This window comes from Alligator mississippiensis, chromosome 1 (assembly GCF_030867095.1).
Source record: "Alligator mississippiensis isolate rAllMis1 chromosome 1, rAllMis1, whole genome shotgun sequence".
Taxonomy (NCBI): Eukaryota; Metazoa; Chordata; order Crocodylia; family Alligatoridae; genus Alligator; species Alligator mississippiensis.
Genome location: NC_081824.1, coordinates 390,727,029 through 390,753,442, shown reverse-complemented (window position 1 = coordinate 390,753,442; position 26,414 = coordinate 390,727,029).

Sequence of the window (26,414 nt, the reverse complement as noted above, 5' to 3'; positions counted from 1 at the left end):
ATTCTAGTCAGGGTAAACAAGGGGAAAAAATGAAATTATTTTGTTTATTAATGGCCAGGGCCATCATCATTATTATTGTTGTTAGCAGTCCCCCAGGAGAAGAGGACAGTCTTCCAGTAAACAGGGAAGTCATCAATAGGGATCCTGGTTTTCTCTGATTTAAAAAAAAAAAATCCCCAATTTTGGGATTTAAAAAAAATAAGCCCAAATCCACATTTTTCTGTGATTTAAAATGAAAAGCCACTAATATCTATCTATTTATTAATGGGGTTTTTTTTCATTTTAATTACAGAAAACTGGATTTGGGGTTACTTTTTTAAATTCCAGAATTGGGGATTTTTATTTATTTATTTTTTTTAATCGGAGAAAACCAGGATCCCTGGTCATCAGTGAGTCCAGGACAATACAAGATATGCATATTTGATTACAGATGTGGCAAAAAAATTTGGAAGGAAGAAATGGGTCCTGGTAATGTTGGGTTACAACTCTTCCCTTTGACTTCCTTTTCTATCCACCTCCATATGTTCAAAATGATTGATTCCTTGTTGTACATTACAGTGCCATTGTGGTGGATGGGGGGGGGGCAACAGTCAGTGCTCAAGTCTCCCAAGTATTGATGTTAATATTATATTTAATCAGATTGGCCTTCAAGGTGTCCTTGAATCTCTTTTTTTTTTTTTTTGCCCACCTCTAGAGTGCTAACCATTGGTGAGTTGGAACTATAGGACCCATTTCAAAAGCAGGTTGTCAGGCTTATTTATGATGTGTCCTGTCCAACAGAGCTGGTGCTATATTAATATAGCTTCAATGCTGGCAGAGCATTGGTATTTGTTCTTCTGTCTTTCAAACTGATATGGAAGATTTTCCAAAGATATCACTGATGGTAACATTTCAAAGCTATTGAGTTTTTCTGATATGTTGTCCAAGTTTCACACCCATACAGTAGGGTAAGAAGGACAATAGCCTGGCAGACAAGAAATTTAGTTTGAGTTCTGATATTATGGCCATAGAAGACATTTTTGGAGATGTTCAAAGGCAGCATTGGCAGGTTTTATCCAATGTAGAATATCATCATCTATATTTACTTTTTGGGAAAGATGGCTACCCAGGTTGGGGAAATGCCCAATGTTCTCCAAAGACTGTTTAATATGTGGAAGAACAGCTGGTTCGTTTGGGGTGGTTGGTAAAGTATTTTGGTTTTCATGAAGTTGATAGTGAATTCAAGTATTTCATATACTTCACAGAAGCAACCAAGAGTGACCTGGAGCTCTTAAACTGAATGGGCATATACTACACAATACTCATTGTACTGAAGATCAGTAACAGAGGTGTTACTTATTTTGGATTTGGACTATACCCGGTTGATGTTAAATAAATCCCTGTCTATACAAACCTGGATGTTGACTCCAGATGGAAACCTGTTAGCAACGATATGAGGAATAGCTGTAATATAGATGGAAAAGAATGTTGGTGAAATAGCACAACCTTGCTTGACTCCAGCTCTAATAATGATGGGGACCATATTTAAACCATTGCTTAGGATGTTTTCTGTCATGGCATCATTAAGAAGTCGGATCAGGGATCCTGGTTTTCCCTGATAAAAAAAAAAAATTGCAAATTCTCTGATTAAAAACCCCCAAATCTATAATTAAAATGAAAGGCCCCTCACGCCCTGGCAAAGTACACACCCCTCCACCAGCTCTGTTCATGCAAAGTGCCCCTACAGCCCCCTGGCCCTGCTTGTGGGCCTCACTCCCCCTCCCACAGCCCCCTGGCCCCCCAGCTGCCAAAGCTATGGGGCCAGGGCTATGAGTCCATAGCCCCTGCCCTGATAGAAGGTGCCAGGATCTGCTCCAATGCAGCAGCTGCCTCCTCACACCTTCTGCCTGCCTGGTGTGGGATTGGGCAGGGGCAGGGGTAGCTCCCTGCTGCTGTGCACACTTCCACAGGGGCTGGGGAGACCTATGCCCCAAGATCTATGCGTAGAGCAAGGGTGGGGGCAGGCATAGGCCACCTGCTACAGTCTCAGGCTCCTGCTCTGCTGCCATCCCCCAGGGCCTCCACAGTCCAGTAGGTGTGACCTGGTGATGCAGGGAACAGGGGGGTCATGCAGGGCAGCTCAAAGCCACTGCAAGCTCTGTGCTACTGTGATGATGCATTCCCTGTGTGTGCAGCAGCAGTGAGAGGCACAACCCCGCAGTGCCACCCATGCTACTGTTGTATGCACAAGGGATGTCTCACCAGGGCAGTGCAGAGCTCGCTGTGGCAAGCAGCTTTCCTATGCAGTGCTGCTCTGCCCTGCAGTGCCAGGTCACACCCACTGGACTGTGGAGGCCACAGTCTAGGGCAACAGGGTGGGGAGCCCCAGCCCACAGAGAGCAACCCCTGGCCCCACCCCATGCACAGATCTGGGTGGCACAGGTCCCCCTGTCCCCCTGGAAGTGTGCACAGTTGTGGGGAGTCAACCCCATTCCCCTGCCCCCCCTCCATGAACTGCTTGTGGCCCAGTCCCACTCCTTGCCCCAAGCCCCATGCACCACCTGGCTGGGCAGCAACCCCAGCCCCAGTCTGGTCCAACTCCCTCCCTCTTACCCTGTGGGGGCCTCAGTCCTTCCCTTCCACCACTTACCTACAGAAGCTCCTCTCCAGACTGCCTGATATAAATGCACATGGAGTCCCCTGCCTGACTGCTCTCCTTCCATTTCCTTGCAGACTGGAACTCTGCCAGCCTGCAGAGAACTCTTTGCAAAACTGCAAAATCCATGGGTTTCTCTACTAAAATGAGAAATCTACATTTTCCTCTGGTAAAGTGGGGAATGCGTTTTTCTCCGTTTCCCTGTGGGAAACAGAAAACTTGGATCCCTGCTGATGATGGTAACAAATTTTAACAGGCATCCAAAACTCACCAGAATCTTCTATAGGGCCTCTGTGTTGATTTAGTCAAAGGCCTTAGTCAGGTCAATGAAGGCCATGTAAAGATATTGGTGTTGCTCACAGCATTTCTGCAGCTGTCTAGCAAAAAAAAAGTCATATCTATTGTAACTTTGAGTGGTCTGAAACCACATTAAAACTCGGGTAGAATCTCCTCAGCAAGGAAGATGAAGAGAATGCAGGAGAGGCTCTTTCTAGCTATGTAAAAGACCACGTGTAACATGTCAGGGTCCAAGGGGCAGATGTGACACTGCCTGGTGGCTGTGCCCCACTCTGCCCCTGGGGTTGAGTGCGCCCTGAAGGGCACCTAAAACCTTAGGGATTTATTGCAAGGCTTCAATCCTCCTCTACACCATGCCCCAAACCTCATGGGTGTTATTGTAACATTGTACTCTTGTTGGGGCTTCAGTTTCCTCAGGCTCTGCCCCTTTACTCTCAGCTAGGCCTTCTTGCCCCACAGTATCAGACCTGGCCTTGAGGCACCAGCTCTGGTTTTGCCCTTTCGGGCACCAGGCCTGAGCCCCTGTCTGGTTGCACCCTTCCTGAGTGCTGGGCCCTTGGCCCCTGCACTGCTCTGTAGTCTTATGCTCTGCCTGCTTCAGGCTCAATGGTTGCATGATCACGGACTCCTTGGGCACTAATGGGACCTCTGTATACCACCCCTACAGTTCCAACCCAAACCACCAGTTCCAAACTGTGACACAAATAATAAGCCCCCAGGCTATAACATAAACATAAAGGGGAAGCATCCCACAACACCTTTAAGAGGAAAAATCTTCCCTCACCCCTTGTGCTAGCATACCTCCCAGCTTGGGCTCTTTGTTTACTCCCCAAGCCTCACTGTTCCCACAGGCAGCATAGCAGCCAGTCTGGCATCCCCAGATTGCTCTCCTGGGCAGGACCTACTAACCCTGTAGCTTGCAGGGCCAACCTCACTTGCCAGCCCAAGTTCCAGGCTTATAGCCTTCCAGGGTCCTGCCCTATTCCGGTCAGCAGACTACCCTGGGGCTGCCTGCAGGTGCCTGCTAACTGCCCCATTGCCCCGGCAACCTGCAGCTGCTGTGTCCTGCCTGGCCTGCCTCTTTCTTAAAGAAATAGGGAGCCCCAGGCTCTCTGTTACACTGCAATACCATGATAATTGCTGCAATCATATCTTTTTCTTTTCTGGAATATGGTAACAATTTGGCATCTCTCAGGTCACTGGGAAAATGTTCATGTTTCCAAATTTTTAGAATAATACTGTGTAATTGGTGAGAGAGCTTTTTTCTACCTTGACTGTAAATTTCAACTGATCTTCCATCAGGACCACGTTTTGTTGTTTTTCATCTACTTAAATGGCTTTCAAGGCCTTTAGATAAGGACTAAGTTGATGATACACTAACTTAACTGGCTGTTGTAAAATGGCTTCAGTGATGTTGTGGGGCTTGCAGTGGTGGCAGCATTCCCTGGGCAGTTGCCATTGTGAGTCCTGAAGCTGACAATGGGCATTTTTTACATGTGTGGTGGGATGAGGCACTGGGCACTTTAATTAGCAAGCTGTGCTAATTAAAAGCACCAACACATCATGTGTATAAGCAGCGCAGCACATCCCTGCACTGAAAAAATGGCAGTGGGGTGCTTTGAACTAAAGCTCACTGACATATTCTATTTCAAGGTGCCCAGCCACCATCTTTTCAGCACAGCGCTGACACTCATGATGCAGAAGGCTGCCAGAGTGTGCCCATTTTCGTGCTCCAGCAAACTTGATTAATTGAGTCTGTTCCAACGCGATGGATTTCCAGCGAATTGGAGCAAGCTCTGTTTATGTGTATAGGAACCCAATGCTTGCAGCAGGGGCAGCATTCCTGGTGCTGCCTGCACTGTGAGCCCTCAGCTGTGGGGCTCACAGTGGCAGCAGTGCAGAGAATACTGCCAATGCAAACCTTGAACCTCATGATGCTTGCAGTGGAGGCAGTGTTCTTCTTGCTGCCCCTGCTGTGAGCCTCACAATTGAAGATGCTGCCAGTGCTGTGAGCTTTGCAGCAGAGGAGGCTCATGGGAGGGGAGGTGGGCAGTGTTTTCCCCACTGCAAGCCCCACAGCTGTTACCATTGCAAGCCTTGTCAGCTCTCGGGTTGGCAGCAGGTGGTGCTCCCCTGTAGCTGGGAGCCCCTCAGTTGATGGGTCTCCAAGACAGGGGAGCATTTGGCCATATGTTCAATTAATGGCATGATTACAACAAGCTACAGATTTGTAGCTTATTGCTTCTTTTATCACACCATTTATTGGTTGAATGTGTAGCGAGGTCACAATTTCAGGCATGATTGCCTGGTTAATTACACCTTAAGTGTAATGTGTAGAGGGGGGCCTATGTATGTGTACACATGTCCATACACACACATGCACACAGACACACACACATGACCCTTCCCTTCTCTTGTTACTTCAGTGTCTTCCTTCTTCCACATAATCTCCAACTGGAAAAAATTAGTCCCACAACCTAGTTCCATCTTTGAATAGCAGGTCTTTCTAAACATAGTCCCTGCCAAAACTCACATGCAACTTATCATTCCACAAAACCTGGACCTGTGTCTTCTTGTCAGCTGTGCAGCCTCCAGTATCTTCTGAGAAATGATCTCTGAGAAAACAACTTGGACTTTCCTGTTCTTGGATTTCCTTTGAGAATCCCTGAAATTTGCTGCAGTCTGAATAGTTCTATGCAATGTAGGATTGCTGGTTCCCATGTGTATCATTGCAGGTGGAGGCTTGCCAGGCAGCTTCATAATCTAGTCCAGTTTTGCAGTTACAATGTATCTTGTGACTACACTGTGTAAATATGTAAACAGTATAGTTATTTACATAAAACCAGTATGAGGGAGATAAAATACTTTTCTCTTGCACAGAATTTTACAGTGTTGGGATATCAAAGTCTTAGTTTATGAAGTCTGTCTCATAAATGTTAATATACAATAAACAAAAGCTTACTGACATATTAAATCTAATGAAAAACCTTACTTGGGCACTTTCCAGGGTGAGGATATAGTAAAGATTGTTTTAGCCTAAAACTAGTCATATGAAAGCAAACTGAGAAAATGACAAATGCAGCCTTTGTTTTTCCTTTATGAAACACATTAACACAGCTGTAGTTTTATCTACTTGCTTTCAAATTCTGTCTGTGCACTTCCATACACAGCTCCTACACCAGGGTGTTTATACCAGGTTTGTTCAGTTGTTTTCCACTATCATAACATTACTGCTTAAGGAGAATTAGTGTGTGTGTTAGGGCCTTGTTACATGGTAATGTAGGGTGGTTTCTCAAGCTCTTAACCTGGTTTCATTAGGGGCAGGTCCTGTCAGACCAACCTGATTGCCTTCTATGATCAGGTCACAAAATCACTGGATGCAGGTGCCGTGGGGGATGTAGTCTTTCTCGACTTCAGGAAGGCCTTTGACACTGTCTCCCACCCCATTCTCATTCAAAAAGCTAGGCGACTGTGGCATTGATGCCTACACAGTCAGATGGATAGCAAATTGGCTGAGGGGCCACACAGAGAGTGGTGGTGGATGGGTCATATTCATCCTGGAGGGATGTGAGCAGTGGAGTCTCCCAGGGCTCAGTCCTTGGGCCCGCACTGTTCAATTTCTTTATTAGTGACTTGGACAAGGGGGTGAAAAGCACCCTGTTTAAATTCACAGATGACACCAAGATTTGGGGTGAAATGGGCATACTAGAAGGGAGGGATAGGATACAGATGGACCTGGACAGGTTACAGGGGTGGGCAAATGAGAATAGGATGGGATTCAATACCAACAAGTACAGGGTTCTGCACTTGGGCAGTAAGAACCAGCAGCATACCTATAGGCTGGGGAACTCTTTTCTCAAAAGCACAGTGGCAGAAAGAAATCTTGGAGTCATTATCGATTCCAAGATGAACATGGGCCGCCAATGGGAGGACACGGTCAGTAGGGCTAACCGCACCTTGTTGTGCATCCACAGATGCATCACAAGCAGGGCCAAGGAGGTAATCCTTCTCCTCTATGCAACACTGGTCAGGCCACAGTTGGAGTACTGCATCTAGTTCTGGGTGCCGCACTTCAGGAAGGATGTGGACAGCACTGAGAGGGTCTAAAGGAGGGCCACTCGCATGATTCAGGGACAGCAGGGCAGACCCTATGAGGAGAGGGTACGGGACCTGAACCTGTTCAGCCTTCACAAGAGAAGGCTGAGAGGGGACCTGGTGCCCATCTATAAATTTACTAGGGGGGCCCAGTGGGGAATGGGAGAGATCTTGTTCCCCTGAGCGCCTCCTGGAATAATAAGGAATAATGGCCATAAGTTGTTAGAGAGTAGGTTCAGACTAGACATTAGAAGGCACTACTTCACAATCAGGGTGGTTAGGATCTGGAACCAACTTCCAAGGGGAGTGGTGCTGGCTCCTACCCTGGGGGTCTTTAAGAGAAGGCTTGATGTTTACCTAGCTGGGGTCATTTGAGCCCCGTTTTCTCTCTTGCCCAGGGCAGAGAGTCAGACTAGAAGATCTACAAGGTCCCTTCTGACCCTACATCTATGAATCTATGATCCATGTTACCCAGCTCATGTTATGCTAAGGTTGACACTCTAAGTGTAGACCAGGGGTAGCCAAAGTGCTGAAAAAAACCACAGTGTCTACCTTGTAAGGTGCCAGAGTATAGGCATGCCAGAAAAAAAATAAAAACAGGGAGAGGGGTACGTGGCAGGATGCATTGCATATTAATATTGGTAATAATTAGGGATGTCAATTAATCACCATTAATGTGAATTATTAATGCAAGAACCAAATAACATGTTAACTTTTTTTAACACATTAATCACAGACATGGTTTTGGAAACCACACCTGGGCTCCTTTCTGCCACCATCACCACTGTCTCTGGGTTGCCCAGTGGGGCAGTGGTGGCAGTGCAGAGGAGTCACAGGGCAACCTGGGCTCTGGGCTGCTGCAGCAGGAAGTTCAGGTGGGGAAAAGGCATACATAGAGACATGGTGCACGCGCGCGCGCGCGCACACACACACACACGGTGCATATCAGTGTCATATTGGGACACCACATATACAGCACCATACACATGGCTAGGAATGCAGCATGGCAGCATGTAGAGCAGTGCCCAGCAGGTAAGTCTGTGGGGGGGGGGGCAGATCAAGGCGAGGGAGGAAGTTGGGCAAAGGATGGGGTGAATGGGACCTGAGGTCAGGGCAGGTCATGGGACTGAGCCAGTGATATACCCATGCCCTGTCCCTGCCCCTCATTCCTAAGCCACAGTATCCCCAGCCCTGATTCTGCCTCTTACACCTGACCAACAGTATCCTGCATCCTGCCAGGGTGGGTGGGGATCCTACCCCCCCCCCACACACACACTCTGCACCCACCCCACAACCATACCAAGTATCTCTATAATTTTATATAATTTACATTTTTTTCTGTGCATAATTCTGAGTTTTTAGCTGCTTAATTGCAACTAATTCTTTTTAATTGTGCAACTAATCATGATCAAATTATTAAATCATTGACAGCCCTACTAATCATAAATGTTTTCTTTTCTTTAACAGTAAATGCCATGTTTTCTAAACATTCAAAGCTGGGGGCAATAAATTAAACTTCATATATTACCTTTGTTGTGTATTCTTTTTTGTTAAGTATGTTGTGATGAGAGACAGAAAAGAGAAAGAAAGAAAGGAAGAGAGAAGGGAGAAAAAAAGAGGATTTCCTCATCAATATATATATTAGTGGTGTTTCATTTTAATCATGGAAAAATGTGTATTTGGGGTTACTTTTTTTAAACTGAAAATTGGGGATTTTTTTTTTTAAATCGGAGAAAACCAGGATCCCCGATGATCAACATTTGTGTGGCTCACAGTGTAACATAACAAGTGCTTAGTGTAGGCAGTGTTCCACGTAGCCCCTAACCAGGAGGGCATTCAAGTGTGCTCAGAAAATCAAAATGAAACTGTGGTTAGAAATGCTATTGGTATCACATCCACATTGTTTCTGAAGCTAAACTAGTGAGAACACTGATGAGAAAGTTTACTAGGTTAAAGGCTAAAGTTTAAATCAATTTTATATTGTTTTGGGGAAGTATCCATTGCTCCTAGCAACCAGATGCATGGTGTCGGGGCCAAGGGGCTGTGGCCAGCAGCCTGGGCATGTGGGCCGGGGAAAAGGTCGGCACGGCGAACTAGAATTAGGCACGGATGCGTAGAGGTTGATTAAAGATTTTTTTACTTACACCATAGGTGGTCGCGGTGCAGGCAGGAAAAACTTTCTTGAGTTGCAGTTACAGACAAACACAAGCGGAGTTTGTTAGGCTCCACCGAAGACACACGAGCGGAGTTTGCTAGGCTCTGCTAAACGAACACGAACAGAGTTCTGGATACCACTCACGGAGTTTGCTAGGCTCCATGGAACGACCGAAATGAGAGTCCGAAAGGTGACTCTCCATGAGCGCGCAGGGTGGGGTATGTCGAGGGATCATGCGGCGACGGGGAGAGGCTAGAGGTTGATCAGGCCCCTGTATCCTCCTCTAAGGCACACGCGGAGTTTGTTAGGCTCCACAGCATGCTTAGAGTTCTTCACGAGATGGATGTGAAGTCCTCCAACTTGGGCGGAAACTGCTCAAGCCTCTTATACGGCTAGCAAGCCAATCGCTAGCCGCCACGTGGGAATAATTTAGAAACAGCCAATAGTGGGGAACAAATTTACATACGGGTGGCGGGAACTCCTTTGCCACCGGGGTTTTCTCTATGCAACTGAGAATTGCACCGTGCAAAGAAAGCTCCATGTGGCGGGAAATAATTCTGCAGTGCCGAAGCGCACACAAAATCATACCCTTTGGGTCATGACACATGGTAGCTCATTTTTGGAAAAAGGTGTTTTTTTCAAAAAAAGACTATAGTATGGACCCCTCCATGGGGGTTCCTCATGGAAGAACAATATGCTTTCAGAAAAAAAAAAAGGCAGCATTCTATCAGGATTGAGTAGATTTTCTAATACATGTTTACTGAATTTGGAATATGAACAAAATAAAGAGAGATAGTGATATGGAATTGGCTAAAAGGACTTCTGTAAATAAGGCCATAGACTTCAATGGGAAATGGGCATGCATTTCAAAAGGCAAAGCCTATCCTAGTTTAATCTTATAATTACTAGAAATGAATTTCTGCAAATGATAGCAAAACATAGAAAACATTTATTAACTCTAACAGATGGACCCTGAACAAATAAATCTCTTTCATGTCATTCCTGAAACCTTTTCAAGAGCCTAGAAACCAGCACATATAGACTAGGTATACATTTTCACCCATTCCCCAAATAAAATTTCTGTGAAGAACTGCTTCATCTTCCAAACTAACAGTATAGTCAAAGCTCTCAGTACAATTAGCACTGATTTACCCAATTAGAGTATCCCATTACCATTTCATTAGGTGAAATGTGATTCTAGGATATTGCTTCTCATGGATTTGTATCTGTATGGTTTGCATACCCCAAATATTAATTTTATTGAAAGCTCAGCATGCCAGTAAATGCGGTATCCATCCTTTATGTACACAGCTATATTAATTGAAGGACATAGGTGCCTAAAGTAGGATGTGCATACCTAAATTCCAACTAAATCCAAAATATGCTTGCTCAGGTGCTATCTAATCCTGGACATGACAAACCTCCATACATATCTAGAGATGTGTTGCTATGCAAGCCCAGAATGGCCCTATCTTGAAGGCAGCAAGGCAGATATTTCAGGCCTTGGCCCAAAATTAAGCATCCCTCTGCCTGAGTTCCTTGTTGGAGTCTTACCTATTACTCTTACTAAAAGTAACAACACTGAAAATTAGTATTTACATAGTATGTGCTGTACTGTGTGCTAACGTCTCTGCATAGACAGCTTGGTTGGAGACTTTCAGAGAAATTTCTGTTTGGCTCCAGTCAGGACCCTGTTTTATGGCACCTGCCTCACTGTGGCTCTGCCAGGCCCAAAAACCTCACTTCAGGAATCTCACTCAGGGAGCCTACAGCTGGCTGTCTCACTTCCTGGAGAACACCTGCAAGCCTGGGGTAATGCTGCCACCACCGGGCACTGGTCTCTGGTAGGGCTCTGTGCAGCCCAGAGCACACAGACCCTGCAAATCTTGGGGTGCTTTGCCCACGGTAAGATTTCTGGGTGCTTCTTTCAGGCCAAGCATCCCAAGATAGCATCAGGTAGAACTGAGGGAAAATGAAAAGACAAACTCTGCTGGCCAAGCTGGGAGTGGAAAGCCTCTCTCCCCTCTCCTCAATAACACAGCAAGACAAGCTGTAGCCTGACACCTTTATTGATCAGGGGGCAGGGGAGGGGGTAGAACAAGGAAGTCAGAATATACTTGGGTCAAACAAAAGCAACTAGAATCTTTACAAAGATTGGACACAGTGATTATTTTAAGATGTGACTGGCCTACACATAATTCCTAACTCCTGGCTAATTTCCAGATTTTTACTTACAGAAAATTACCAGACAGGAGCCTGGGGCATTTGCTTGCAGCTTTCAAAATACCTGCTAGAGAGAAGAGAGTGCTTCTCTCTCCCCCTAAGAATTTATCTGGCCAGGTCACCTGATTGACCAGCCTGAACCAAGAAGAAAACCAGGAGAGAGAGGGGTCACCCGGGCTGCCCAAATGAGGGGCGGAGAGAGGGGGAGGGGATTTCTTCATACTCCTTACCTTTAAATTAATCTTGGTAGTACTTTATTGAGGCTATCAATGAGGAGGACTCCACAGCAGGCTGACATGGTACCTGGCAAGTATTTGAGATTATTCTCAAAATGTAAGTTTCCATTTAACTGGCAGAATGTCTTAAAAGAAAAAAAAGCACATAATCTATATCCCCCGTGTGATTTGACTATAAATAATGTGTACCTAATTTACATAACTAGTTTATAGCTAGTTATTATTTATTGGGAAGTAAATATATTAATACATACAATTCCTTGTTTTGGAGTTTAACCCAGGCCTATGGCTCTTGAGTGTAGAGCCTTATATCCTAAAGAAACTCTTCTCTGCCTGTTATTTAGGCCCTTCTGTTAAAACTGAGATGAGATTAACTCTTTGTTTGCTGTTGATTGGTAGCACCTAGCATATTTTGTCATACATAAGAGTACACCTGGTCTTTCAGTAAAAAATATAGATATTATTTGTAGTTCATATCTACAATATATAAAGTAAGAAGAGTTTTCTTGTTAAATAGTATGAGAGAAAATGCTGCGTAATCTGACATGTTATTTTCAGAACTGATAGTAGCATTTATTATAATAAATACCTAGGAGGTATTTTAACCCAAGTAATTACCTGGTGTTGGTGGATGCTGCAGCTGAATTGTGCTTTGGGCCACCATTTGCAAAGAATAAATAATTATTGAATACATTACAGAGTGCAGCTAATTAAGTGCAACTTGCATGTACAATGGAAACTATGTAGCTGTGATTCTGGCCCACACTCTGGCTTCTATATAATGCGACCCAGGGTTATTCCACTCCCCATGAAGGGGGCTTTGGAAAGATGTCATCTTGGCATGAAAGCTCCCTGGTCTGCTCCTAAGAAATCTTTGTACTTGGCATCAGGATTTGTTTGCAGAAGCAGATGGTGTGGACAGAGCACTTCATTACTGGAATCAGTTTAAATCAAGACTCAGGACCCCTACATGGATGAGGCTAAACTGATCCCAGGATTAGGAGGGTATAAATATGAAATAAAGATACTTTTTGCACTGCTTTATGCTGCATCTTGTATTATATGACTCAATGGCTAAGTACAGACAGTCAAAAAGCCCAAGGCAGAATTGATCCAATCTCAGGTTTCTCTAAGCTGTATACATTGAACCAATAATGAACTGAACTCACATTTAAATTTCACTTTGGAAAGACAGGAGGAGGCCTGAACTGGCCCAGGCCAGGAGGCAGGGGGTGCTCGAGCACACCTCCCAGCCCAGCCAAATGGGGATCATCCCTGACTGGCTGCCCAGAACACACCTCCAATCCCCTGCTGTCCACCTGTAGGAGGCCCTGTCCCAGTGCCAGTCCTCCAAACTAAGTGTCTGGCCATGGGAGAAGCAGAGAGCCCCATGCCTTAGGGGGCATGCCACAGCCCAGAGTCCCCCATCTCAGAGCTGTCCTGCCCCATGGAGCCTATGGGAATTCCCCCACCCCCTCCTTCATGCATCCAGGTGGCTTAGTTTCACTAATGCTGCAGGTGGGAGAATGGGAGGATTCCCCCAGGCCAATCCCACACCTGTGCAGACAGGTGTGGGGAGACAGGGGGAGCCAGTCTGGCTTGGGATTCCCTACCCCAGGGCTGTCCTGCCCCAGAAGAAGCCTTGCACCAAGGGGAATCTTCCCCTCCCCACCCCCTGCATGGCCAGGTGGCTTGGCTTCACTGATGCCGCAGGTGGGAGGGGGTAGAGCATTTCTCTGGGAGTCCCACACCTGTGCAGCAAGGTATGGAGGCAAGGGGGGAGCCCTGCACTTGGGGTCCCCCAACCTGGGGCTGCCTTGCCCTGGGGAGCTGAGGGGAATGTTCTGCCCCTTCCACCTGCAGCAGCAATGCACTCAAACTGCCCAGCTGCATAGGGGAGGGGGAGAAGGGATTCCCCTTGGCTCCCTGTAGCAGGGCAGGCCATGGCTCAGCATCTGGGACTGGCAAAGGGGTGCTGTGTTCTCCTGCACTCCCTGCTGCCCTGCGGGGCTGACAAGCATAGGCAAGATGTAAGCTGTAGAGCAGAGGCAGAGGCTGTGCTGCCTCAGCTCTGTGACAGCTCAGGGGTGGGGCCAACTAGGCACTGGGCTGGAGAAGAAGAGTGTGAGCCATGTTCTAGTGGGCTCCTCTATGAGAGGGATGGGGGGGAACGAAAAGTATCCTGGGATGCTGGGGGACTGCAAGGTAGCTTGAGTTGGGAGGAGATCTGGGGCAGCAGTCCAATAGACCAGTTTAGCCTGAATTAGTTAAGTCTGATACTACATCTATCCAGATCTCTCTTAAAATTGGGTTTGGCCATTTTGGGTGCAGACAGAAGTGTAGCTCATAGGTCTAAATCATGGCAATTCACAGAAATCACCATGAGTTAGACCGGTCCCTCTGATCCAACAGTCATTATCTGTTTCATAGTGTCATAGATGTTAGGGTCAGAAGGGGACCTATTAGATCACTGAGTCTGAACCCCTGCCCTGGGCAGGAATGAGCGCTGGGGTCAGATGACCCCAGCCAGGTGTCTGTTCAATCTCCTCTTAAATATCTCCAAGGAAGGGGACAGCACCACCTCCCTTGGAAGCATAGTCCATTTTTGGCAAACTGTAAAGAATTTTTTTCCTGATGTCCAATCTGAATTTGCTCTCTTCCAGTTTGTGGCCATTATTTCTAGTTACCCCGACAGGCACCCTGGTAAACATTGTATCCCCTATTTCTTGCTGCACCCCCCGATGAGTTTGTAGGTGGCCATGAGATCACCTCTCAGCCTCTCCCAATCAGTCCACATAGGGTTTTTTCTGTAGGCCTGTAAGCAGACAAGTGGCTCTCCTCTGAACCCTCTCCAGCCCATCCACATCCCTCCCGAAGTACGGTGCCCCAGACTGGACACAGTACTCTAGCTGCGGCCTAACCAATGCCACATAGAGGTGAAGTATCACCTCCCTAGACCTGTTTGTGATGCACCTACTTATGCAAGAAAGGGTGCATTTAGCTTTACTTATTACCTCATCACACTGGTGACTCATGCTCATTTTGGGGTCGACTATGACTCCGAGATCCCTTTCTGCAGTTGTACTACAGTGGTACCTCTCAGGCTGTAGGAGTGTTGATGATTCTTCCTCCCCAGGTGCAACACATCACACTTATCCTTGTTAAACTGCATCTTATTTTGTTTGGCCCATTTCCCCAGCCTGGCCAAATCAGCCTGGATGTGCTCCCTGCTGTCTAGTTTGTGTACCTCTCCCCATAGTTTGGTGTCATCAGCAAACTTGGACAGGGTGCTTTCTACTCCCTCATTGAAGTCACTAATGAAGATATTAAATAGTACTGGTCCCACAACAGAGCTTTGGGGGACTCTGTTGCCCACATTTCTCCAGGTAGAAACTGATCCATCCACCACCACTCTCTGGGTGCGTCCCATAAGCCAATTTTCTACCCACCAGACTGTAATAATCTACATTGCAACTGTTTAGTCTATTTATAAGAATTGGGTGTGACACTGTATCAAAGGCCTTTTTAGAATCTAAGTAAATAACATCTACCTCTATTCCTTCATCCAAGCATTTTGTGACCTGGTCGTAAAATGAAACCAGGTTAGTCAGGTAGGATCTGCCTGCTATGAACCCATGCTGATTGCACCTTAGCATCATTTGACCTGCTGGTCCCCGCCAAATGTGATCCGTAACAATTTTCTCAAAGGTCTTGCCAAGGATAGAGGTGAGACTAACCAGCCTATAGTTACCCGGTTCCTTCTTCCTTCCTTTCTTGACAATAGGGACCACACTGGCCCTTTTCCAATCCTCCGGGACCTGTCCTGAACACCATGAGTGCTCAAACAGTTGTGCCAGAAGCTCTGCTATGACTCCAGCTAATTCCCTAAGTACCCTAGGATGAAGATCATTAGGACCTGTTGACTTAAATACATTCAACCCCTCCAGGTACTCCTTTCCTAGGTCAGCTTGAACAGTTGGTGGGTTGGTATCTATACTGGGCTTACCTAAGGTCCCAATGGGATGCATATTTGTATTCTTGTCCAGGAACATGGATGCAAAGAAATCATTTAGAAGCTCTGTTTTGGCCATCCTATCTGTTACCAGTTGCCCTAGTTCATCCTGAAGGGGCCCTAAGTTACCCTGCAACTTCTTTTTGCTTCCTATGTACTTAAAGAATGACTTCTTGTTATCCTTAACTTTTGCTGCCAGCCTAAGCTCCACTTCTGCTTTGGCTCTCCTCACTGTTTCCCTGCAAGCTCGAGCCAAGCAGGTATACTCCTCCTTAGTGGCCGCCCCCTGCTTCCACAACCTGTAGACCTCTTTTTTTCCCTCCAGGCTTTCCTGGATTTCCCTGCTCCACCAAGAGGGTTTCTTTGCCTTTGTGACAGGCTAGCTGGTGGTGACTTAGCCCAGGTGTTTTGAAAGGGCAAAAGATGATTGGAGGACTTAAGATTCCCTTTCCTCACAAATCTGGTAATGATTTGGCCCAGGGCTTTAGAAGGGGTAAAAGATAATTGGAGAACTTGGGATTCCCTTTCCTCACCAATCAAGCCCCAGAGACTCACCCTCCATGTCCCCTGATTGGCCCCTTGGGTCACCTGGAAGGGGATAAAAGGGGCAGCACAGCTGACTCAGGGGAGACCAGTGAGGGACCACGAAGAAAGAGTTTCGAAGAGCTGGCAAAGAGCTGGGCCAGCGGGGTGGAAGCAGTTGCTCCAAAAGCGCCTGAAGGAGTGGGACCTGCAGGCAGCAGTTAGACCTTCAGCAGTGCGGCATGCAGCTGGGAGGAGAGGCTCCCTGCTGGGCCCCAGAATTGCCTATGAGAGGCTGCAGCCAGCAGGAGAGGCTCCCCAGGTCCAGCAAGGATCTGAGAAGTGACCTGAGAGGTTCCAGCTCTGCTTCCAGCTTCTCCAATCAGAGGCCAGGCAGCTTGATGTGAGGCCAGGGCTCCTGGAAGGCCAAGACCTCTAGCAGCTTAGCCTAGGACCAACACTGGTGGCTGTGTGGTAGAGTTTCTGCCTATCATGTGGGAGATTCAAGTTTTAGCTGGGGTGAGTGAAGTAACAGGGAGAAATGCTTGTTGCAGTGGAAAGGGACCATTGTGATTTCCCCCTTTCTCCCCGTCCAGGTACCTAGGCCCTATATTCCTTATCACTTGACATTTTGTATTTTGTGCCTTTTATATTTCACCAACCAGTATTGTTTCTTTTGCTGTTTGTATTTTATATTTTGGTTAACCCTGTCTTTTGTCAACTGGATGAATATGTCTATGATTGTAAGTGTCTAACCTTTGTTGAAACCTGCCCCTTTGGGGAGTTGTAGTGTCCCCTATACCCCCCTGGTTTATACTGGTTATATTCCCAGTACTGTTCTCTCATTAAAAGGTATATGGTTAAGTCCCCATTGGTGGTCTGGTTCTGCTCTATAGGGGGAGGAGAGTCCCTACACCTCCCACAGCGCTTGTGCACCTGCTTTGATCCCTTCAATTGGAGAGGGGTTACCTCTTGGAGTACCACCCAGGTTACACTTTATTGCCCCCTTTTATGTGTACTGGGATGGTCCTTTTCTATGCCTGCAGGATTAGTCTCTTGAGAAACACCCACCCTTACTGAACTCCCATCTCTCCAAGGCTTTTACCAGTCAGTCCCTCTCTAACTAATCTCCTGAGCTTGTTGAAGTTGGCCTTCCTGAAGTCTAGCATTTCAGCCCTACTAGATATCTTCCACACCTTTCTCCAGATAGTGAACCCTATTAATAGGTGGTTACTACCCCCTAGGTTACCTTGCACCTGAAGATCCCCCACCAAGTTATCCCCTATGGCCAGTACCACAGATGTGGAAGGTGCAGGATCAGTTCCAATTTGGAGCTGATCCAGGGAGACAGGCTGAGTCCTTTTCTGACTCCCCACCCCCTCCAGCTCAATTGATGTTTTAGAATGACAAGGAGTAGAAGTCAGGGGAGGGAGGTCTTCTGAGGGTTTTCCAATCTCACTGGAGTGTGGGGAGCAGGTAGATTGGAGCCTTTCAGATGAGGGGCTCCAATCCACCACCCCCAACTTCACCAGGGCAGAGAAAACCCCAGAAGGGACCTCCTTTCCCTGCCTCCTCCCCTTCCAATCCAGAGACAGCAGCTACAGCTCACTGTTTTACAGCCAGAGCAGGCAAAAATTAGGTCCCTCCATTTAGAAGCAGCTTCATTTGAACCCTCCTACAATGAGAGTTATTTTTTCTTGCAATTGGAGGGCTTTGCAGCTATGCTCTTCTGGTTGGGCGTGTCTTTAGAGTGATTTCAATGGGCTGATCACATGACAAATATCATTTCTGTCTGCATCCTTTGAAACTGGTCAATGTGGACTGAAGTTCTGTTCTGTTGCAGGTTTAAACTTGCTTTTGATCACTTATACCAGTGTATAAGTGATTTCTGCCCCTAACCAATAGGTTCAGATCAGGGCCCAGGCTATGCTGAGAATATATAATGAACAAAGTCTTTAATTTGGGGGAAACTACCTCTCTTCTATTATTTTCAGACCTACTCATAACACCTAGAATACAGCACAAAAAAGTACTATATTGCATTTAAGCCATGTAACAATTTCAAAAAGAATTTAAAAAAAGTTCAAATCTGAAATGATTCAGCCATTCATCTCCTGTGCATTAATCTCCTATCAGGTAGCTTCCTTTGGGTGAGGTCTGAGAAAGGTTTGAGATGGGAAAATTATAGAAAAATATTTTTGGGAGTGGCTCTATGTATAATCCATAAAGTAGGACAAATAGGTTCTGCTCTGTGAGAATACTGCTGAGCCAGACAATTCCTGAATGTAAATGCACTATGTATTCATATTGGTCTTTGGGATACCTCCTGTTGCCACACTGAATTACTGGTGGAACCTTATCTACATTTCCTGTTGCTTTGTACTTCTGGTTTGTTATCTTGCTACTTCTACAATGAAAAGTGATCATTAAAGGAACAAGAGAAATACAAAAATGAAAATAAGAAAAACAAGCAAAGGCAGATTATTTAAGTAGTTACACTGAAATGTGTAACACAATTAATAAAATATATTAAAATATACAAAATGAAAAGGAATATTAGAATAACCAACAACCATTTATAGAAAGAAGTCTTACGCTTATCATAACCGAGCTGATGAGGTAATTCAGCAAAAGCTTTGAGAAAACACATATATATTTAAAATGCCACCAAAATGCCCATATTTATCTGATTCTAAGATGACTTTGAAATTAAGATGAACCCCCAAATAATTAGATTTTATACATGTAAAATTGTAAATTTGTTACAATTTTCCATATATAGAATGTGGTTATTTGAGGGTCATCTTAAATTTGTTCCCCAAAGCAGCAACCAGGGGCAAAGGGTCAGATCCCTACCCCTTGTTTCCCTGTCCCTTGCCCCTGGCCCCTCAGGTTGCCTCCTGTGTCTGTGTCTGCTGCCTACCTGCCTGCCCCACCTGTCACTTGTCCCTTGCCCCCACACTCCTTGCCCTCATACCTGTGCATGTCCCACTGCTACTTGCCCTCCTGATGCCTACCCCTCATGCCTGTCTGTGTTCCCCTGTTGCCTGTCCTTAGTGCCTGCCCCCTGGCTGCCTTCCTCCCTCACTTCTTGCCTCCTTCAGTGCTTGCTCCCCCCCAAATCCTTACCCTCCTGGGCAGCAGCTCTGGTGGCACAAATCCTTACCCTCCTGGGCAGCAGCTCTGGTGGCAATGGTGGTCCTGACCCTGTCCTGACAGCCAGGGAGAAGCGACAGCTCTGGGCCTTACTGGGTACAGGAGTTGGAGCTGGAAATGAAGATAAGTGGGGATGGGCAAGTAGCCAATGCAGGGCAGGCAGCAAGGGGGCAGGCTGTGCAGTTTCCCCTGAACTTCCCCCCAAAGCTGCACAGTGTAGGTGTGCATTTCCCTTGTGTGCTCCCTAACCACTATGCGGTCTCCCCCAAACACTCCCCCTGCCATGTGCCCCTTCCCCTACCACACGAGCCACCCCTGCCCAAGCCAGGTGGTAGCTCAGCTCTGGCTTTGGCCTTAAGCCCCTTGTCAAAGATAGAGCTGAGGTGCTGCTTGCCCTTTGGCAGATCCTCAAATCTAAGATGAGGTTTCCCCCTCCCCATGGTGACTGGAAGAACAAACTTTGTCGTGGATTGAAGTAGATATAATAGATGACTTTCCCTACAATATTGCACTCATTTTTTTTAAAAACGTTTTCTGCATGTTTCTGATTTGTCACATCACAGAGAATAACAGCTTAGTTATATCATTATTTCTCAACCAGTGCCACAGCAACCCAGAATGTTGCAAGATCTGTTTTAGGCCCCACACAATATAAGCATTGTTAGGTATATAAACATCTACACATGATTTCCAAGATAAACCCAGATATTTCAAACGGGGATACATAGTGTCAAAAATACTGTGACCTATTGTGGTCTTTCTGAGTTCTTTGTAACAGAAGGATTGCTCTGTTATTTTTCTGTCACTAAGAAAGGAGTGAAAGCTAAGAGCTGGCATTTTCTGAGGGGTGCCTTGAGCCTAAAAAGCCTGAGAGCCACAAAATTATACTAATAACAAAGAAAACAGTGAGAAAACATGAAATTTGGACAACCACTAAAATGAATATAAACTCCAACTCAGTAGACCTGCCATTTTAGGGAAAAATGTTCAGTAGCCTGGAACCCCGGCTCAATGAACTTTGTGTTTGCTTCTTTCATTGCTACTATGAATTTACTAACTTGAAAATGCAATGGAAAGAAATTTGAAAACAGTCATGCAGCTGCCTTAAAAATAAGCTTTAAAAATAATAGATTTGCTATTCATTTTTTCTTTACCTTTTTATGATTCCATTCCATCTAATAGGCACATAGGTGGACTTAGGATATAGAAAAACATACTTTCATAGCAGTTTCAAGAGGTGAAGGAAGAACTCCTGCTTGGGAGTGCATAGTTAATGTTATCCTATAACCCTTAGATCTTTATGAGCCTGTAGCCATACACGTGAGCTAAATCACCCTAATTCTGACCCTGCGCAAAAAACAGAGTTAAAATTGGAACATAGTTTTGCTGCATTTGCATCTTTAGAGGCTTGCAGACATAACAGTTACAGCATAACAGCTGTTTCTTGGTTCATAGCAACTGCACCCCCTCCATTTTTGAAGCTGCTACAAATGTACATTTGTCCATTTCCTTAGATGCCTAAGCATGATTCTATTCCATATTGTTTGGCTAGAGATAGACATTACACATAAATCAGTTTAAGTGATCTGAAACTGGTTTAAACCTGTAACAGAACAGATATTCTGTGTACATAAACGAGTTTGAAAATGGCTGAAACCAGTTTGAAATAAACCTGGTTGAATGTAGTATCAGACTTAACTGATTTGTGTCCAACCAGTTTATGCAATGTCTGTCCCAGACCCCTTCCCTTTTAAAAATAAACCAGACTCCTCCAGCATCCCAGCATGCTCTCTGTGCTGGGAGGGGCTCTCTGCTCCACAGCAGGGCTGCCCCCTCCCCTCTGCTCCTTCACTGCAGCCCTGGCAGAGACTGCAGGCTGCTCCCCCTCACCACTCCCAGCTAAACAGGAACCACCCCCCTCCCCCTGCCTTGCTGAGAGGTTAGATTGTGGTTGTTATAAAAGGAGATTTACTTCCAGGCATTGAACAGGATGGAATAGAATCACACTTAGGCAACTGTGTCTGCTTATACACCCAATCAGTGAATAGAACCTGACCCCAAGTATGCATTTGGGTTTTATTTTCATGCTTTTCTCTGCAAATATGAAGGGTGGAAACTGAGGCATCTTTCTAAAGGAAAACTGAGATTCACTTTTAATCAGAAGAGTCCAGAAGCGTTGTTTTTAAGGAGACACCAATTGTAGCTAAAATTTGCCCTAAAAGCATAAGAATTGGCATTGCTAAGAGATTCTGTCTTTAAAACTCCAAGCAGATTTGTTTGGCTTTTTTTGTGAGTCTCCTGCACCACACTTCTATATATGTGGTTGGAGAGGTCATTGTTGGGCTAACGGGTAATAATGAAGGGCACCTCTTTCATGACTGACCACACTGAACTCATAAACTATTTTTTAAGTAAATGCATCTTGCTTTAAAAGGCTGAGGCTATCACTTTTCATCAGTCAGCCATTCATTGCAAATGCAATGATGACATTCATTCCCACAAGTGATAACAAATTATCTTCTGAAGCAGTATTTTATGACCCCCTTTTTCAGTCCTCAAAAACATACACAGGAGAGATATAATCAGACTCATAAAAATACCTTAATCATTCATTCATTCAAATGACCTTTGAGATCTTCAAAATGAGGTCCAGGTGTTCACATACTATTGGATCTATCTTAAAGTATACATCATGAAAAGTCTGCCAGGTGCTTGTTTGCTTTTTAATGCATCTTGCATGAAAGCTTACAAAAGGGGTATTTCTGTGGCGCTAGAAAATCCGTGTGAAGTAGAATACGTTTGTATAAGAGCTTAGTAAGGAAGTTCCAAGAAATAGAGAGATGTAGAGAAGACTTTTTTTTTTCCAAAAGGAATACTTTCTTTTAGGTAAAACATTCCCTAGGAGAAAAGTCAAACAGGGGAAAATTTTTTAAAGGGTAAAATTCTTAGAATTACAAAAGGAGAGAGCCAGTGGAAGAAAAAAAAGCTATAATAAATACAATGAGCTTTTTGAGTCAATGACTGATTTCTTTATTATCCAAACCTTTTTTCTTCTCCTTTGCCAAGGGACTTGGATTGAACAGTATGGCTGCAGTCCTCTTGGAAGGGAACAGAAGAATATCACTAAGGCTCTGTTGTAATAGAGAGAAACATGCCCAAACCATGTGGCTCTATTCTCAGTTTCCTAGGAATTTTGTGAGGGAATGTCAGGCTAGCAATGAGATGCTTACAAGCCTATGCTAGAAGAATCCTGGACCTGATTTATAGGTACCTGGTCTTTCCGTAATATATCCAAATCTTCCTTCATGCTTCTTTCTTCTTCTCAATGGGTCATATAGGATAGAGAATGATCTTTCATTCCTTTTTAAGCCTGCACTTTTTTATTTTCTATATGTGCCTGTTCTAATTCTACTAGGCCTTTAAGATGGCAGTATAGCATTCCATTTATAAGATCATTATTAGCCAAACAGTTATTTTTATTGTTGTCTCTTTGTATTAGATTAGCACTTGGATACCTGTAAGGCTTTGTACAAACACATAAAAACATGATTCCTGCCCTCATGAGATTTACTTATAAAATAAGAGACAACAGGTAGAAAGGACAAAGAAACACAGAAGCACAAGGTAACTAGGAAATGATTGTGTCATTGTATAATGCTAGGGCGCCAGACTCAAAAGTGTTATCTGTGGAAGCAAGACTTCTAGGCATGTTTACATTTATGATGGCAGTGGCAGGATAATGGACAGGCCCTAGAAACAAAACACCATACCAATTCTCAGTTGTGGTTTTCCATGGGTCTCTAAATGCGGGTGGTTAAAACTGCTTGCTTTAGATCAATCCTGTTCGCCTGATCTCTCAGTCTGAAATTAATAGAATATGGTATTTCTATTAATTTAGTCCATTAGCTAAAATCATAATTTACACCAACATTTAGACTTGTATTCTTTTACTAACATACTTCTGATTTCCTTTAGGAACCTTCAGCCATTATTATACCAAACACAGTAGCAATTCCAGCCTCCTTTCCAAACTGAAGCTCTCTCTCACTTCACCTAAAAAGTATTTAAATTTGTCCAAAAAAATCTCATGCATGCCTTACACCTATGGTATTAAAATGTATTAATAGGTGCAGTATAGAACAAGATGGAATTAGATCATTTAGTGTTGCTCAGGACAGAAGAGAAGGGGAAAGAAATATTTTTTCTTTGGGAAATTCTATTTGAAGGTACTCTCCTTTTAGTATGGGCCCACCAAGATAGAGCCTCAAAATCTACACTCTCTGCTGAACTTTCAAAAGGAGCATATTCGTCTGCCACAAAAATGGATCAAACAGGCTGGTCTGTACCTGCCTGCAGAAAGGGCAGTCATGAAGAAGGTATTGAACATCCACCCTTATCAGCTCATTTCTATTTCTCTGGAGGGTCTGCTTATTTAATGATTCTTTTCCTTATGATTTAACAGAAACAAGAGCAGGACAAATAATGCTGTAACATTATAATTCTATTCCCTCCTAACAGTTATGCAAAAGAACAAGCTACAGCATCTTCATCATTCAATCATAAAACAATTAATGTGCCATCTTTGTGAACTGATTAATTACTAATTTAGCAGAATACAGCACCAATACCATGCAACATCCTTAAAAGTGGTAGTGTAAGCTGAAATAAATTATGAATTTTGTGTCCATTGTAGAACTGATTATTTTTAAAATCCATATATCAAATCTTGGCAGCAGATATATCCATAAAGTATTCCACAGTGCTTTTCAAACCTTCAGAGAAGTAGTCTAGCTAAATTCTTGAATTAAGAATTTGAAGTTGCTGGGTGAGAGAAATCAAGGAGAAAAAACATTAACAATTACAGTGACAGCAAAAAATGTTTTAAATAAATTATACATAAGAAAAATGTATTGGAAATTACAAAGCTCCATATTTATACTGATTATAAAAAGTCAGCAATTAGAGGATTATTTCTAAAACAAAAGATTCCTTTTAGCTTCTTTTGGTTAAAAATAATAATGTTGAAATGCTGATTAGAAAATGGGGAATTTCCAAAAGATGTAGGCTTTTCCAGGTGCGTTCACACCTGCAACTGGCCTATTGAAAATAAGTAGTCAACAGAAACATTCAATATATGTAACCACTTAAAAGAATACTACTCTCAAGATGGAAGAGAATAATACTAATAGAATATGAGGCTGGAATGTAAATTTACAATCTGTGAGAAAGGAGGTATTACAATAGGAGAATTGTGATTTTGAGGGTATAGCTTATGCTGCCCATGCTGCAGCATTTTGGAGGGCCCAGATGTACTCGAGGGCAGATACAGAGGGGATGCAGTGGCACAATTACCCTAACCTTTTTATTACACCACAGGAGAGGCAGCTGAAAACATTTTAAAGTCTTTCAGGCAGGTACAAATTCCCTCCTTCCCTTCCCCTCCATGCTCAGGGGCACATTTTGTCCCTTCCCATTCTCCTGCTCCCTTGCTTGCTGTCACCACTGTCCCTAATACCTGGTGGTGGGTGGAGGTCCCAGAGCCTCTCCTGCCCACGCCAGCCAGATTGTGTGGGGACATGGCTCGGCTCAGGACAACGGGCAGGCCCCACTCCCTGCCTGGTCCTCCTGGATGTTACCTGCCAGCCCAGGAGCAGGCACAGGAAGGGGGAATCCTTCCCACCACCATTGCTGTACCTTAGCTGGGCCAGGCCTCCATGTAGCCCAGTTGGAGCAGGCAGGAGTAGTTCTGGAACATCCTTCACCCCTGAGATGGTGGGGGCAGTGGCAGCAGTAGTGGCATGTAGGGGAGAGGGGGAAGGAAAGAGGAGGGGTTGTGCTTCTGATGAATAAGGGATGGAATTTTGACCTGCTTTTGGTGGAATTTAAGTAGTATCTGATTGCTGCTCCCATAGCATGATCAGCACAGCCTGATGCAGGAGGTGGGGACAGGAAGAAGTCTGGGAGTTTGTTCCTGCAGCCACTTCAGAAAATCATGGATGCACTTCTGGATGTAGCAATCTCTCCCAAGTTCCTGCTCTGCAGCCTACTAGGTCAGCTAAAACTTAAAAGTGAAGAATCATGGTACTTGGGAGAGGTCCTGGAAGACTGGAAAAGGGCTAATGTGGTACCAATCTTTAATAAGGGGAGGAGGGAAGATCCGGAAAACTATATGCTGGTCAGTTTGACCTTGATTCAGGATAAAATTTTGGAAAAAAAAATTATCAAGAAGTCCATTTGAGAAACTGGCAGGAAAAAATGATGCTGAAGGATAGCCAACATGGTTTTGTTGTAGGCAGGTCATGTCTGACCAACCTCATCTCTTTCAGTGATCAAATAATGAACTGCCTAGATTTGGGAGATGTGGTTGATGTCACATACTTGGATTTTAAAAAGGCCTTTGATATTGTCTCCCATGTTGCCTTTATAAAAAAATGGGGGATTGTGGGCTGGCAGAGTCCATGGTCAGGTGGGTTGGGAACTGGCTAAGGGGTCGAACCCAGAGTGGGTTAGTGGATGGGCCTGTATTGTCTTGGTGGGAAGTGGCGAGTGGTGTCCTGCAGGGTTTGGTTCTTGGCCCTGTGCTGTTCAACATCTTTATCATGGATTTAGATGAGGATGTGGAAAGCATGCTGGCCAAGTTTGTGGACAATACTAAGTTATGGTGAAAAGCAGTCGCACTAGGGGATAGGATGCAGATTCAAGCAGACCTGGACAAGGTGGGCAGAGCAGAACCAGATGCAGTTCAATAAGGATAAATGCAGAGTGCTGCATTTGGGGTCAAGTAACCTGCAACATGACTATAGGTTAGGAGGAGATGTCCTGGACAGCACAATGGCTGAAAGGGACCTCGGGGTTATGGTTGATCACAAGATGAACATGAGCTGCCAGTGCGATGCTGTAGTCAAAGCTAATAGCATACTGGGATGCATTAGCGGATGCGTCATGAGCAGGGCTAAGAAAGCGATACTTCCTCTCTACTCAGTGTTGGTGAGATCACAGCTGGAGCACTGTGTCCAGTTCTGGATGCCACACTTCAAAAATGATGTGGAGAATCTTGAAAGGTCCAGAGAAGGGCCACAAGAA